This window comes from Schistocerca cancellata, chromosome 8 (genome assembly GCF_023864275.1).
Source record: "Schistocerca cancellata isolate TAMUIC-IGC-003103 chromosome 8, iqSchCanc2.1, whole genome shotgun sequence".
Taxonomy (NCBI): Eukaryota; Metazoa; Arthropoda; class Insecta; order Orthoptera; family Acrididae; genus Schistocerca; species Schistocerca cancellata.
This window is the reverse complement of record NC_064633.1, coordinates 533,641,641-533,657,511: the sequence shown is the minus strand read 5'-3', so window position 1 is coordinate 533,657,511 and position 15,871 is coordinate 533,641,641.

Genomic DNA, 15,871 nt, shown 5'->3' with positions numbered 1-15,871 from the left:
GAGTTTCGCGACTCGCCATAATTTGCTCGTACCTGTGTACATCTGACGCTACTCCACGTGGTGTAGCCATTTTAAAGTTTATACCAATTGTGACCATGAATTATAAAAATAAGATACCTCACTGAAATTAGTGAAATTGGTCGTTAATTCTACTCAAGGTGCACATTGCAAAAGCTATTTTATAAGAATTATTGTTAATGTAAGCGATTTACGATAAAACAATCTAGTGACGATTCTCAGTCGTTCTAGAAAGCGGCCATCTTGCCGACATTTCGTTTTGCAAAATTCACCAAAAAATTAGCAGGCTATTATGAGTAACGTTTTTTGGAATTTAACATACCCCAACTGATTTTTGCACACCAGGGTATAGGAAAACAGTAATCTCCTTACCTGCTTTCTTACTGCGCTTCAGCAATGTCTCGGGTCATGGTTTTTTCTTTTAAGGATCGTGCTCCACATCTCATATTACCCAGTTTGTTGAAATTGTCTCGTATCTCGTTACAGTGGTTTTTCATGTAACAAAAGTATACATTTTTTTAGATTCCAAAATTACAATAATACATTTACATACATATGTACAGGGCTATTACAAATGATTGAAGCGATTTCATAAATTCACTGTAGCTCCATTGATTGACATATGGTCACGACACACTACAGATACGTAGAAAAACTCATAAAGTTTTGTTCAGCTGAAGCCGCACTTCAGGTTTCTGCCGTCAGAGTGCTCGAGAGCGCAGTGAGACAAAATGGCGACAGGAGCCGAGAAAGCGTATGTCGTGCTTGAAATGCACTCACATCAGTCAGTTATAACAGTGCAATGACACTTCAGGACGAAGTTCAACAAAGATCCACCAACTGCTAACTCCATTCGGCGATGGTATGCGCAGTTTAAAGCTTCTGGATGCCTCTGTAAGGGGAAATCAACGGGTCGGCCTGCAGTGAGCGAAGAAACGGTTGAACACGTGCGGGCAAGTTTCACGTATAGCCCGCGGAAAATTGGCTCATGCCACAACTGGAGACTGACAGCGCCGACTTCATCTTTCAAGAGGATGGTGCTCCACCGCACTTCCATCATGATGTTCGGCATTTCTTAAACAGGAGATTGGAAAACCGATGGATCGGTCGTGGTGGAGATCATGTCATGGCCTCCACGCTCTCCCGACTTAACCCCATGCGATTTCTTTCTGTGGGGTTATGTGAAAGATTCAGTTTTAAACCTCCTCTACCAAGAAACGTGCCAGAACTGCGAGCTCGCATCAACGACGCTTTCGAACTCATTGATGGGGACATGCTGCGCCGAGTGTGGGAGGAACTTGATTATCGGCTTGATGTCTGCCGAATCACTAAAGGGGCACATATCGAACATTTGTGAATGCCTAAAAAAACTTTTTGAGTTTTTGTATGTGTGTGCAAAGCATTGTGAAAATATCTCAAATAATAAAGTTATTGTAGAGTTGTGTAATCTCTTCAATCATTTGTAATAACCCTGTACATACATAAGTAGGTCCTATAGTAAGGGAGCATTTTTAGTGCTGGTTTTAAATTATCATTTATTTTAATTTTTTATTATTTAATTTTATATTATTCTGGCTTTCAAAATGTTTGAACTTAAATGCAAGTCTGATTCAAATTCAGATTATCTTTGCTTAACTGAGTCTTCAATTAAATCAAGAAAAATTGTGTACTTAAAAAATCATGTAAAAATGTTTTAATATTGAAATTGGAATTTAATTACCATCATCATGGTTCATATTTTTTAGTTAAGCTCTTCTTCTGGGACTGGTGAATACAATTTTGGGATGTGACTTATGCCTAAAAGCTATCAGACTTTGTTTTGTGAGAAGTAAAATTTTAGATGCAGGTTTTATTCTGAAAGCAAACCAAACGTGGTAGACTGATTGCTGCCATTAATAAGTGATCATTCACTAACAGACATCCCAACACAAAGTAAGCCACATTTAATTATCAAATTCATGAATAAAGCTGAGGAAAAAAGGTATGATTAGTCGTGATAACAAACACAATGAAATTAAATAGGTATTATTATGCAAAATGAGCACAAATAACAATATCTCTACATAACATAGATCAACTATATATGTTATATATAGATGGATGTAAAAATCGTTATGAATGTTATTTAAAATTTGAATATGAAAAAAAAATACTTGAAAATTTAGTTTTACATTCTAAGTTATGTTCCCAAGGTTAGTTATATCATCATACGATTATTATTGTGAATAATTATTCATAGCATTGAAATAATTTCGACAGCAAATAATTCTTAAAGTACCTATCATTCCTTGATATAAATTTACTGGATTTGGTACATAGTTAATTCTTAAAAATTCTTCACAATTTGGATGTGTATTTCTGAATATTTTTATTTATTTTCATCATTTTTATTTGTATTCAAATAACATAATAATCATAATTAAAAATATTATCATGTAAGCTTAAAATTAGAAAAGTAGGTCTGCAATTTTCATCAGTTAACTGATGAAAAACATTTGGCAATAAACTATTAATTGCTCTTTTTTCATATAAAATTTCTATGGTTGTATAATATGTTTCATTTGATTATCCTTAATTTTATTTAGATCTTTTAAATAATGTATTTTACCTCCAAAGAGTTGTTTTACATTAATCTTTATTTTATTTTCGACATGTTTACGAACTGGTGGTAAAATTAATTCATAAATCTAATACTGACAATATTCTGAAAAAAGTATTTTGGATTTCATAGTTAAAGAGTATAATTTGGTTCATTTCTATAATTTGTATCTGAATATAAGTGTAAGATCTGGCTACCCTTTAATTATTCATAAATTTTAATATTTTTACTTTTAATATTATTATCTAAAGCCATTCTAGGATTCCAATTATCCAAAATATCACAAATATCTTTTGCTTTAAACGACATATTATTTTTCATCAGCAATCATTAATACTTTTTTATCGTTATATATAAGCTTGTTGTTACACTACTGGCCATTAAATTTGCTACACCACAAGGATGACGTGCTATAGACGCAAAATTTAACCGACAGCAAGAAGATGCTGTGATATGCAAATGATTAGTTTTTCAGTGCATTCACACAAGGTTGGCGCCGGTGGCGGCACCTGCAATGTGCTGACATGAGGAAAGTTTCCAACTGATTTCTCATACACAAACAGCAGTTCACCGGCGTTGCCTGGTGAAACATTGTTATGATGCCTTGTGTAAGGAGGAGAAATGTGTACCATCACGCTTCCGACTTCGATAAAGGTCGGATTGTAGCCTATCACTATTGCAGTTTATCGTATCACGACATTGCTGCTCGCGTTGGTCGAGATCTAATGACTCTTAGCAGAATATGAAATTGGTGGGTTCAGGAGAGTAATACGGAATGCTGTGCTGAATCCCAACAGACTCATATCACCAGCAGTCGAGATGACAGGCATTTTATCCACATGGGTCTAAAATTTCGTGCAGCCACGTCTCGATCCCTGAGTCAACAGATGGGGACGTTTGCAAGACAACAACCATCTGCACGAACAGTTCGACGACATTTGCAGCAGCATGAAATATCAGCTTAGAGACCATGGCTACAGTTACCCTTGACGCTGCATCACAGACAGGAGCGCCTGCTATGGTGTACTCAACGAACCTTGGTGCATGAATGGAAAAACGTCATTTTTTTCGGATGAATCCAGGTTCTGTTTATAGCATCATGATGGTCACATCCGTGTTTGGCCACATCGTGGTGAATGCGCATTGGAAGCGTGTATGTGTCATCGCCATGCTGCTGTATCAGCAGGCGTGATGATATGGTGTGCCATTGGTTACACGTCTCGGTCACCTCTTGTTTGCATTGACAGCACTTTGAACAGTGGACATTACATTTCATATGTGTTACGACCCGTGGCTCTACCCTTCATTTTATCACTGCGACACCCTACATTTCTGCAGAATAATGTACGACCGTATGTTGCAGGTCCTGTACGGGCCTTTCTGGATACAGAATATGTTTGACTGCTGCTCTGGCCAGCACATTCTCCAGATCTCTCACCAACTGAAAATGTCTGTCCAATGGTGGACGAGCAACTGGCTCATCATAATACGCCAGTCACTACTCTTGATGTACTGTGGTATCGGGTCAAAGCTGCAGGGGCAGCAGTACCTGTACACACCATGCAAGCCCTGTTTGACTCAATGCCCAGGCGCATCAGGGCCATTATTATGGCCAGAGGTGTTTGTTCTGGGTACTGATTTCTCAGGATCTATGCACCCAACTTGCTGAAAATGTAATCACATGTCAGTTCTAGTATAATATATCTGTCCAATGAATACCCATTTATCAGCTGCATTTCTTCTTGGTGTAGAAATTTTAATGGCCAGTAGTCCATTTAGATTTACCAACGACTCCATTTGTACATAATAAAATTTACTAAATTTTATTTTTAAACCATAGTAATTTTAGATAGCGAAAATAAAATGATTTGTCCATTAGCAAACAAGATAAAGAAACTCATCAAAAAATAAATATTAAGATTAAGGATACACCTTCAAAAATGGGTTGTATTGACTGTATAAAAAAGAAACAAAAAGAGCATACAGAAAGTAAATATTAACATATAAAGAAATTTATTAATAACTAAAATAAAGAAAACATGTAGTCATGAAAGTTAAAACTCTTCTGAAAATATTCATAACTGTAACTTTATTCAATCAAAAATAGGGAAATAGCTTCCATATTTCAAATACATAAAGAAAGGCATTATCAAAACGTCGAACGTTTTTGTGGAACATTTGTTGGTAAATTATATCTGAAAATATGTCAAAAATTACCACATCAAGAAAACTATTAAAAACTGATTATTTTTTCATTATTTGTTGTAGTTAATTTTCTATGCAACAAATTACTTCACATAAGAAATTAGTTTTTGTTTTGGTTTTTGGATAAACATTAATACAACTGTTTAAGTCGTGTAGAAATGCTTTGTCTGCAATTTCGTCAGTCTTTTGTTTTTGATGTAAATTGTTTTTAATAATTTAAAATTACTGACTGATAGTCAGCTGTTGAGAGATATTTACATTAAAAAGTGAAGACATTCCAATGAGTAGTTTAACTAATAATAATAACTATACTTTAACGTTTTGGCGCCTTTGCTCCTAACACAGTAGCCAATCACAGAGCAGTAGCATTATGCAGGTGGTCTTTCTCACGGGAATGGTACCGAATCTAACATCTGTCACAGCTACCTCACATCACATTTCGTCATCTATATACTTTTTGCATCTCCACTGCTCTGGGAACAGCTTCTTGGAATCTAATATCATGGCAGACTAAGCCAGAAATATTACAATTTCCATTAATTTTAATCCAAGATTTAAACACTATTTAATGTTTCTGTAATGTAAAACGTATTCATCTATATTATTTAATGTTATTATTAATTTATATCATGCTTCTGAGGCAAATAGTACAATTTGTGTAAATCATTAAATCATTTTGGAATTACTAAATCGACTTCTAAAAAATTACCATATTTATCATCATCTGATATTTTAAGAATTTTTTCAGAATTAAAATATTTTGGTTCTATCCCCACGAAATTCTTAAATGGAAAAAACTCAGACACAGCTCAACCATGTAATTATTTAAATCACCATGGGCAATAAAATTTGATTGCTTGTCTGATTCGAAATTTTTCATATATTTATTGTTCATTTACCATATCTTTTAGTACTTCGAGAAATTCTTTTACAATAAATAAAATCATACCAAAATAGTCATGAATCTAATACAATTTTTGCCTTTTTAACATAGAATCACAAGATAAATCAGGTGTTGTAAGATACAAAGGTGGGTTGATTTTATTTGATTCAATATATGTATATCTAAAATTTTCAAAAATGTATGCTAGGATTAGAATATGAGGTTTATTATATAATTTTTTGTATATTTATCTAAATTTTTCATATCGAATTTTACCCAAACTGGTTTTGCGATATTATGAGAGATATTTTATTCATTATATCGAATAAATTAATTCTTTTTTACATAGTTTTGCTTTTTTAATTTTTCCCTTCAGAATCCATTTATTTATAAATGTAAACGCCTTTTTTAATTGTTAAATCTAATTGTCCATTTTCGAAATATTTTGCTGTTTCTCTAAATTGTTGTTTTGTAAGATTAAAAGATAATTTATCAATTCTTGAAGTCATAAATTTAAATTTATCCAAATATATCAATGTTAAACCGTCTTCAGCCTTTTAAATGAATGAAATATATTTTTGAACATTATTTGGAGTAGCATTAATATCTTCTTGTTCTATTGCTAATAACTTAATAAACAAATGAACATCATAATTTGTCAAATAATGGATGTGACTGGAATAAATTTAGGAGCTTGAAAATTAAGATTACAGTCTTAATACAGCAAATTCTTTTTCGCAAATGAAATATGTTCTTGACTTTTTAAAATTCATTTTATCTTTATTTATCGTTATCATTGACACTTTTCGATCATATATTTCAGCAATTTCTCTAGATTCTGTTTTAACATTTCAATAAATTCTTTCTTTGTCAGTATATGTAGTAGGTTTTTTTAATAATTGTCAGAATATTTAACATAATAACTAAACAAAATTGGTAAATGTTTTTGATATTTATTGATATAAGCTTTTTCAGGATTAGGTTGACTAGTGTTAACATCTTTTAAAAGACGTTCAAAATTTGCATAAATTACAAAGGATACTCATAATGAATTACCATAATATTGTAATTTAATTTTTTACCTTCTATAGGCATGTCTATTTTTATATCTTTATGCTCTTTACAGTCGTTTCTGTGAATGTTTCATAAAATCGTATGAATGCAAATATCTTAAAATCCATCACAAGGATAAAATTTTTCATTGTGTTCACTTGTTTGTGAATTAATTAATCTAGGGAGGCTTTTATTCAACAGTAATAGGAATTATTTTTATTTCAAGTTGAAAGCCGGCCACAGTGGTCTAGCGGTTCTGGCGCTGCAGGACTGCTACATTCGCAGGTTCGAATCCTGCCTCGGGCATGGGTGTGTGTGATGTCCTTAGGTTAGTTAGGTTTAAGTAGTTCTAAGTTCTGGGGGACTTATGACCTAAGATGTTGAGTCACATAGTGCTCAGAGCCATTTGAACCATTTGAATCAAGTTGAAAGCTGATTAACTTGTTGTTCTTGTTTATTTTTTGTATGGTGCAAATAATATACAATAAATTTTACATCAAAAGTGTAAACTTTAATCGAAATGTTTGGCTTATTTCAAGTTTTTGAATATCTGTTAACTGAACAGGATAACTGATTTTTTCTTTTTCAAAATATTTATCTAATTTTAATATTTTCATATTTCTAATATTTTAATATTTACTAACTCTTTCTCCATCACAATCTACTTGATGTAAAGCTGAACTTATTGAATAAAGAAGAAATTTTTGATCTGTATTTTAACATTAATTACAGCTTTTTGCCTTTAATTTCATTTGGTAAATCGATACAAGAAGAACCAGAAATTGGATTGTGTTTATTTACACTTAAATTATTTGTATAAAATAAAGACAAACCAGATTTTTTCTTTGAATTTCTTCCATTTCAGTTAATAATTTATTTGTTGATTTTTGATAACAATCTTCTTAATTACTTCTTCTCATTATAACTTCATTACATGTTTCAAAATTAAATTCTTGCATTTCGTCTTTTCTTTTAAAATTAGAATAAAATTTCATTTTACCTTTAATCGATCTTCTTTGTATTACAATATTCTAAAATTTAGTGATTACTTCTTCTTGAATTTAATTAAAAAGTTCTATTGGTTCAACAATTGTCAATTTCATAGGTTATTATTCTAGATTCAAAAGGAGACTCTTTTCTATTCATTTGTAAGTAGGCTGTTTATATTTTCTTATTGGCAACGTTACGTAGCGCTCTGTATGAAAATCACTGGCTGTGCTGTGTGCAGTCTGTGGCTAGTTTGCATTGTTGTCTGCCATTGTAGTGTTGGGCAGCGGCAGCTGGATGTCAACAGCGCGTAGCGTTGCACAGTTGGAGGTGAGCCGCCAGCAGTGGTGGATGTGGGGAGAGAGATGGCGGAGTTTTGAAATTTGTTAAACTGGATGTCATGAACTACTATATATATTATGATTATTAAGGTGAATACATTGTTTGTTCTCTATTAAAATCTTTCATTTGCTAACTATGCCTATCAGTAGTTAGTGCCCTCTGTCGTTTGAATCTTTTATTTAGCTGGCAGTAGTGGCGCTCGCTGTATTGCAGTAGCTTGAGTAACGAAGATTTTTGTGAGGTAAGTGATTTGTGAAAGGTACAGGTTAATGTTAGTTAGGGCCATTCTTTTGTAGGGATATCTGAAAGTCAGATTGCGTTGCGCTAAAAAAATATTGTGTGTCAGTTTAAGCACAGTCATATATCATTTTTCTAAGGGGACATTTCATATGTCGACCCTTAGCCGAGGATACCTCACTGGAATCTTCTGACTTTTTCATGTAGTTTGTGTAATTAGTGTAGATTTTGTTTATTGCTAGCGCGTAATTGTAGAGAGAATCTCCTTTGTAGTTGCAGCCTTTCATTGTTGTACAGTAAAACAGTTGTGGCATGCATGTAGATTTCCACCAAGTATTTCGCAGCTGCGCTTGCAATTAACGAGATATTATTTTCAGTGCTATGTTAATGTGTTCTCTTATTGTTGCTCTTCAAATTGTGTTTTTCTGTGTTGTTGTGTGAAATATTGTGACAATAATGGCGTGTGAAAAACGTAACACTAGGCTTCAAAGTAAACTGAGAAATAATAGTGACGACGAGCGTAGCTTATCAACACCACTGTGTAGTGAATTAACAGACATTTGAAGTAGTAATTTGGTAATTGTGCATAGGGAAATGGAGCGGGCGGCAAATAATGGTGTAGACAGTGAAACAGGTAGTGAACAAGGAAGCATTATCGATCGATCGGTCGGCAACAGCTCGCCTCAGGAATCCGAAATGAGAGAACACAATTTTGCAAATACTGTAGACTTAGGTTTTGGGTCCTCACTGTATTCTCAAATGAGTCAAGACACATTTTCTGCTTGTCAAAATGTGAATGTTGCCGGTGATAAGGCACTGCCAAAAAGCATAGAGAAACAGATTCCAGACACTAATACATTATTATTGCAATTAATGCAAAAAATGGAACAAAATCAGAAACAAACACAGCAACAGTTAGACACAATGGAACAAAATCTTCAAAAGTTAGACACAATGGAACAAAATCTTCAAAAGTTAGACACAATGGAACAAAATCAGAGACAAACACAGCAACAGTTACACACAATGGAACAAAATCTTCGGAAGTTAGACACCATACTTGAACAAACACATGAAGATTTAACTACTGAGTTACATAACATTGAATCGAAATGTCAAAAAGTCTGTAATGACGTAAAAACACAAATTTGTGAGCATTTTCAACCTATTTTTTCGCGGCATGAAAATGCATTACAGAATCATGAAGCAGCCATAAAAGAACTGCAAACCATTGTTCATGAAAATCATGTGACCTTGTGGGCTAAAATTGACTCAGTTGCATCCACCGATTCGGTTACGCAACTTGCAAAAACTCAGGAAAACTTAAAGGACACAGTAGATTCGATTTCAACACAAATGGACACTCTGAAACTTGGTTCAGAAAAACACACTGAGGAAATGTGTTCACTATCGGAGAAAGTAGCCGAACTTTCGGATCAGGTCACTAACTTATCTACAAAGGTAGATGATGATCTGAATGACACAAGACCCGTAGCCTTCACTGACACAGAAGAGTATGAACAAATTAGAAAATTCAAACAAAATCAAAATCAAATCAATACACAGTACCAAAGAGAAATCCGGGAAGTACAAGATCAGTTGACGCAGGTAATACAAGAATTACATATTTCAGAGGACACTCGCGCTCCAGTACGGGAAGTGGGACATAGAAATACGGAACAACCACAAAATAATAACACAGGACACTTCGGAAATTATGAAAGAAATTGGCAAGGCGCATTGGATTTTGAGATGGAACCGCCAAAACGAAGTAACAATGAGCGATGTGCGACTCGCCGACACGATGATTTCGACTATAAGCTGTTCATTACTACACGTAAATTCAAAACATTTAAGAATTCTGACAATGACATTCATCCACAAGCATGGCTTCATCAATTTTCTCATTGTTTTCCTCCCAACTGGTCATTGGAGCACAGGTTAGAATTTATGTGTGGCTACTTGGAGAATGAGCCAGCTGTAAGAATGCGATCGGTGATTCACGATTGTCACAGTGAAGGAGAATTTTATCATGCCTTCCTCTCAGCGTATTGGTCTCAAGCTACACAAGACCGAGTAAAACATAGCATCATAATGATGAAACATTTCGAACAATCCGAATTTTCCAGTCTTATGAAATATTTTGAAGACATGTTGCATAAGAATCAGTATCTTTCAAACCCATACAGCCCCTCAGAACTCATCCGCATTTGCTTAATCAAACTGCCTGAACATTTACGACATATTATTTTAGCAGGACGTTGCAAAGGCGACATTGAAGATTTTCAGGGACTGTTACAAGAACTGGAAATTGACACTGACAATCGCGGAACGCGAAAACAGGAGTACAACAATTACAGGTCACATCCGTCACAATTCCGCAATGACAGAAATAATAAATGGACACGACAAGGCTATTCTTACAACGTAAATCGTGACCAAAACAGACACCACCCGTATGACAACCGTTGGCAGAGTAGTAATAATTACAGGGAAAGATCACCTCTCCGCGGTAATGACTATCACAGAGACAATCAGAGAAACAGACAATATGGGAACCAAAATAATTATTATCAAGGGAGACAGAATAACTTTAGACGCAACGGTCCAGCGCGCAGTTACGACTCAAGGAGAAATTCTCCACCGCGTGACCGACAAGAAAGAAACTATGGAATCTACCGACATGACGACAGACGATATGATCGTAACGACAGACCTGAACTGCATCAGAACTGGCGGGATTTAAACAGGGCAGGGCCCTCTCGTCACGGTGAATTTGTAGAAGTTAGGTCTCCAAATCCCAATAACGACGCGCGCCAACAAAGAGACAATAGGCAATGACTCACACCGCTGGCAGCCACAAAACGTACTTATGAAACTGATGACGCAGTTGCCGTAGCTAGTAATTACGTAAAAATGGAAGACATTAGGGACATCTTACTCCAGGAACACGACGTAAAATTTAACAACATTGCATATCCTGTGATTCACATTACTGTAAATGACGTAAAATTTACGGCAGTACTAGACTCTGGCAGTCCCATTTCAGTAATTAGTGAAACAGCTTTTAGCAAGTGCAACAAATCGAATGATTGCCCCACACTTCCGTTACGTAAGATTAAATTACAAGGTGCAATCTTTGGAAAAAGTGTAGATGTATGCCAACAAACCAACTTAAAATTCTTTTGTCAAAGCCACAGCTTCTCTATGAACTTTCTTATTGTTCCATTATTGTCGACGGAAATTATACTGGGAGTAGACTTTTTGAATGAATACAAAGCAATCTTAAGCTTTCACGATGCTGAAATAAGTTTAGAGAAAGAAGGTAAGTCAATAGCTTTGAAATTTGAAGACTGGCTCTCAAACCATGACGAGGAAATTAATCGGCTTTACCTTCTGTTAGACAACAGTTCGGAATTTTCTACAGAACTAGACACTAACAATCACTCTGCAAGTACTGACAGGGATGATATCGACGGCTTATTTGAAACTAATGAGTTAATTCAGAATAAAATTTAAACAATTGAGAATTGTAATGACACTGATAGGCAGGACCTTTTTGAGATTTTACAAGCACATTCCACAGTTTTTACTCACAAAACAGGAACAATCAAGGGATTTCAATACCAATTTCGTGTTCGTGAGCATACTAAATTTTGTGTTAGACCATACGTAATTCCAGCACATTATAGGGACCGTATTAGAACAGAAATACAACTTTTGCTTCACGAGGGCATTATTGAGCCTGCAGTAAGCTCATACAACAATCCGTTACATGTTGTTGAGAAGAAAAATGGATCGATCAGGCTTGTCTTAGATTCGAGACAAATCAATACTATCATTATTCCTGAAACAGACAGGCCGCAGACGATGGAAGAACTTCTTCAAAATTTTAATGGTGTAAAAGTGTTGTCTTCCATTGATCTCAGATCCAGCTTTTATCAGATCGAACTTCATCCAGAATGTAGAAAATACACAGCTTTTCTTTGTTTCGGCGTTTGTTATCAGTTTCGGAAACTTCCTTTTGGTTTGAACATTTCTTTGGTAGCATTCATTCGCGGGCTAAATTCCATATTACCTGAGTTCTTAAAACGTCACATCACCTTATATGTGGACGATATTCTGATAGCAGAAGCCTCATGGGAACAACACAATCGCATCCTCAACAGCGTGTTACATATTTTTGCAGAATCTGGAATTACAGTTAACTTGGAAAAGTCTGAATTCGGTAGGACAAAGGTGAAGTTTTTGGGACATATTATTTCTTCTGAAGGCATTCAGCCAGATCCTGAAAAGTTAGAAGCAATCAGAGCCATTCCAGTTCCACCCACAAAAAGACAAGTCCGCAGTTTTCTAGGTCTCGTAAATTTTTACCGTCGTTTTCTGAATATGCAAATTCTTGTTACACCAAAACTTTGTTCTCTCACTGGAAAAAATACTATTTGGAACTGGGACGAACAAGCACAGTTGGAATTCAATTCTTTGAAAGAAGCGTTACTTCACGCGCCAATACTAGCTCATCCAGATCTGTCACAAGATTTCTGTCTTAGCACGGATTCTTCTAAAGTCGGTCTTGGTGCCCATTTATTTCAAGAAGCCATAGAAAATGACATTACTGTTCAGAAAACCATTGCTTTTGCTAGCCGAGTGCTAACAAAATCTGAAAAAAATTATTCCGTTACTGAATTAGAAGCTTTAGCTATCGTTTGGGCATTTAACAAATTCCGTTTCTTTCTTTCTGGTAAGCACGTAAAAGTATACAGTGATCATCGTGCATTACAATTTCTTATGTCTTCAAAATTAAATCATGACAGGTTAAAACGTTGGGCATTGTTTCTGCAAGAATTCCGCTTCACAATAGTCTACATTCCCGGCAAGGAGAACATTGTTGCGGACGCGCTGTCACGCGCACCGGCTGGGCTTGAGAAAAGTAACACAGAAGGCAACATTGAGAAAAATTTCAGTATTCTTTACATTCAGAAAGTCGCCTTTGAAAACTTCATCACCACATCTTTAAAGGACATTGCTCATGAACAAGATAAAGATCCGATTTGGAAAGACATCAAAAGTAAATGGCATGAAAAGACACACACCCAGATTCGGCATTATTACCTGGTTAGAAACAACATACTCTTCAAACGCTGCACTGTTGATGACTAGCTATGGGTACTTTGCATTCCAGACGATTTTGTTAATAAGCTCATTTGGTACATTCACTTCAGCTACGCACATTTTGCCCCACGAAAATGTTATCATATTCTTCGAACGACTTGTTATTTTAACAATATGGAAAAGCGAATTCGAAGAGTCTTGTCTATTTGTAAACTTTGTCAAAAGGCTAAACCATCTACTATCTCACATCGTGCTCCGTTGTTTCCTATTATTCCTTCGAAATTAAAAGAATTTGCTGCTGTTGATCTCTTGGGACCCCTTCTCAGAACATCGAATGGATTTTCGTATGTTCTAGTCGCTGTTGAAATTACTTCAAAATTTGTTTCTTTCACTCCGTTACGTAAAGCCACTGGACGGTCTGTATCCAATGCCTTTGTTAAAAATTTCTTACGTGAAGTTGGCCACGTTGCTAAAGTCATTTCAGATAACGGACCGCAATTCAGATCTGCTGTTTGGTCACGCATGCTTCGGAATCATAAAATCAAACCTGTTTTTATTTCATTGTACTCACCACATTGTAACCCTTCCGAACGGATTATGAAAGAAATCAATAAGCTTTGCAGACTTTATTGTCACAGAAAGCATCAGAATTGGGACAGATATTTACACTTATTTCAAAACGTGCTGAATGAAATGCCTCATGACTCCACTGCTTTACCACCTACTCTTGTACTGAAGAATGAAGAACCACCGAACAGAATCAGAGAGCTTGTACCTTTCCCGAATACACGTAAACTTCGACACAAAGACATAGTTGATTTGGCTCTTAAAAATATAAAATCTGCAGCAGACAAAAGGAGAAAACTACACGGTAAAACAAATGCAAAGAAATTATATATTGGTCAGAAAGTTCTCATTAAAGCTCATTCATTGTCACATAAGAAGAAACACTTGAGTCACAAATTCTTTCTAGTTTACAATGGACCTTACAGAATCCGACGTATACCACATGATAATTGCGTTGAAGTTGAAACTCTGCGTACTAGGAAGAGGAAAGGTTTACACCACATTTCACATGTAAAACCGTTTATTGAAAGATAATCTGCTTTTTAACTTTGTCTTTGCCATAAAACGTTTCACTTCACGTTACTAGTATGCTTTAGACACTGTTACCATGCAACAATGTTTCAAGTTAAATATCCAGTCAAGAACCAAGAGAACTTATTTAAACAGAAATTACGAATGCATTGTTATTGTGAACAGACGACACAGTGTTATTGTGTGTGTAAATTCTTGCTTGTTAGTTGCACGATTACGTAACGACTATAAGGCTTACATACTTAGAACATATACTGCAAATGAGATTTTAATGCAACATTTTGGTTTACTTGCAAAGCCATTCTTTATTTGAAGTACTTTATGTGAGATTAAAGATGACTTAGGATTTGGTTTCTTTGAGAGCTACACGATTATATCATGACGCTACTAATGTGTGACACAATTTACATTGTTGCTTTTGTGCTGTATCTGTTTTACATCTGCACAGTTTTTCTGAATTCTTCTGGAAAGTAAAACATGTTTTAGTAGTAACTTTTGTGGTATAGCTACAATGAGACAGCATTTTTCCGTAGCACAACAATACGTTACAGCACCGTAATTTCTTCATCACAACAAAAAGCGTAATAACTAAGATCTCTATACGCAAAGCATTTCACTTTTGTTTATCATGAGGTAAGTACATTGACTTCTGCAGAACTTAGCTTCCGGAGGACAATAACAACGACACTTCCACAGAGATTATCTTACAGCAAGACGCACATTTAGCGCTACAGGACACGTATTTGAGTGATTAATTTTGTACTTAAATCATTTATTTTTAAAGATATTTGAAGTACAATGATACAAAGGTTTTCCGTAATACATTTCATTCCATTCTTCTAATCTGTAACACCTGAGGGTATAATTACATTAATCCTCAGGGGGGTACACGCTTACTTTGTGTATCATGTGTTTGGCAAGCACAAGGAGCCCTAGCTAATATGGTATTTGCTTATACAACTTTACACATCGGTACCATATTCCTCTAATACATAAATTACATAGCTATCTGATCATTTAACTGAGAGAGGCAAACTTTTTTACTATGGCAGTGACAGATGTTTACGTAATTACACCGTTGGATAACTTCACACTTACGAAATTGTATTTTGTCTGTACTTTGTGAACTGTTCATATTTTTTCGGACCCATTGTGATATTATGAAAGCTTTGAATGATATATTTGGTATGGGATCACGATTTTTAAAGTACGTTTGAGGCAGATGACACTTTTGACATGAGCAGAGAATTTTTTTTTAATTATTGGAGGAAGCTATGACGATTTTGAGAATTGACTGAGATGTTATGATATTATTACGACGACGATGTGTATTATGC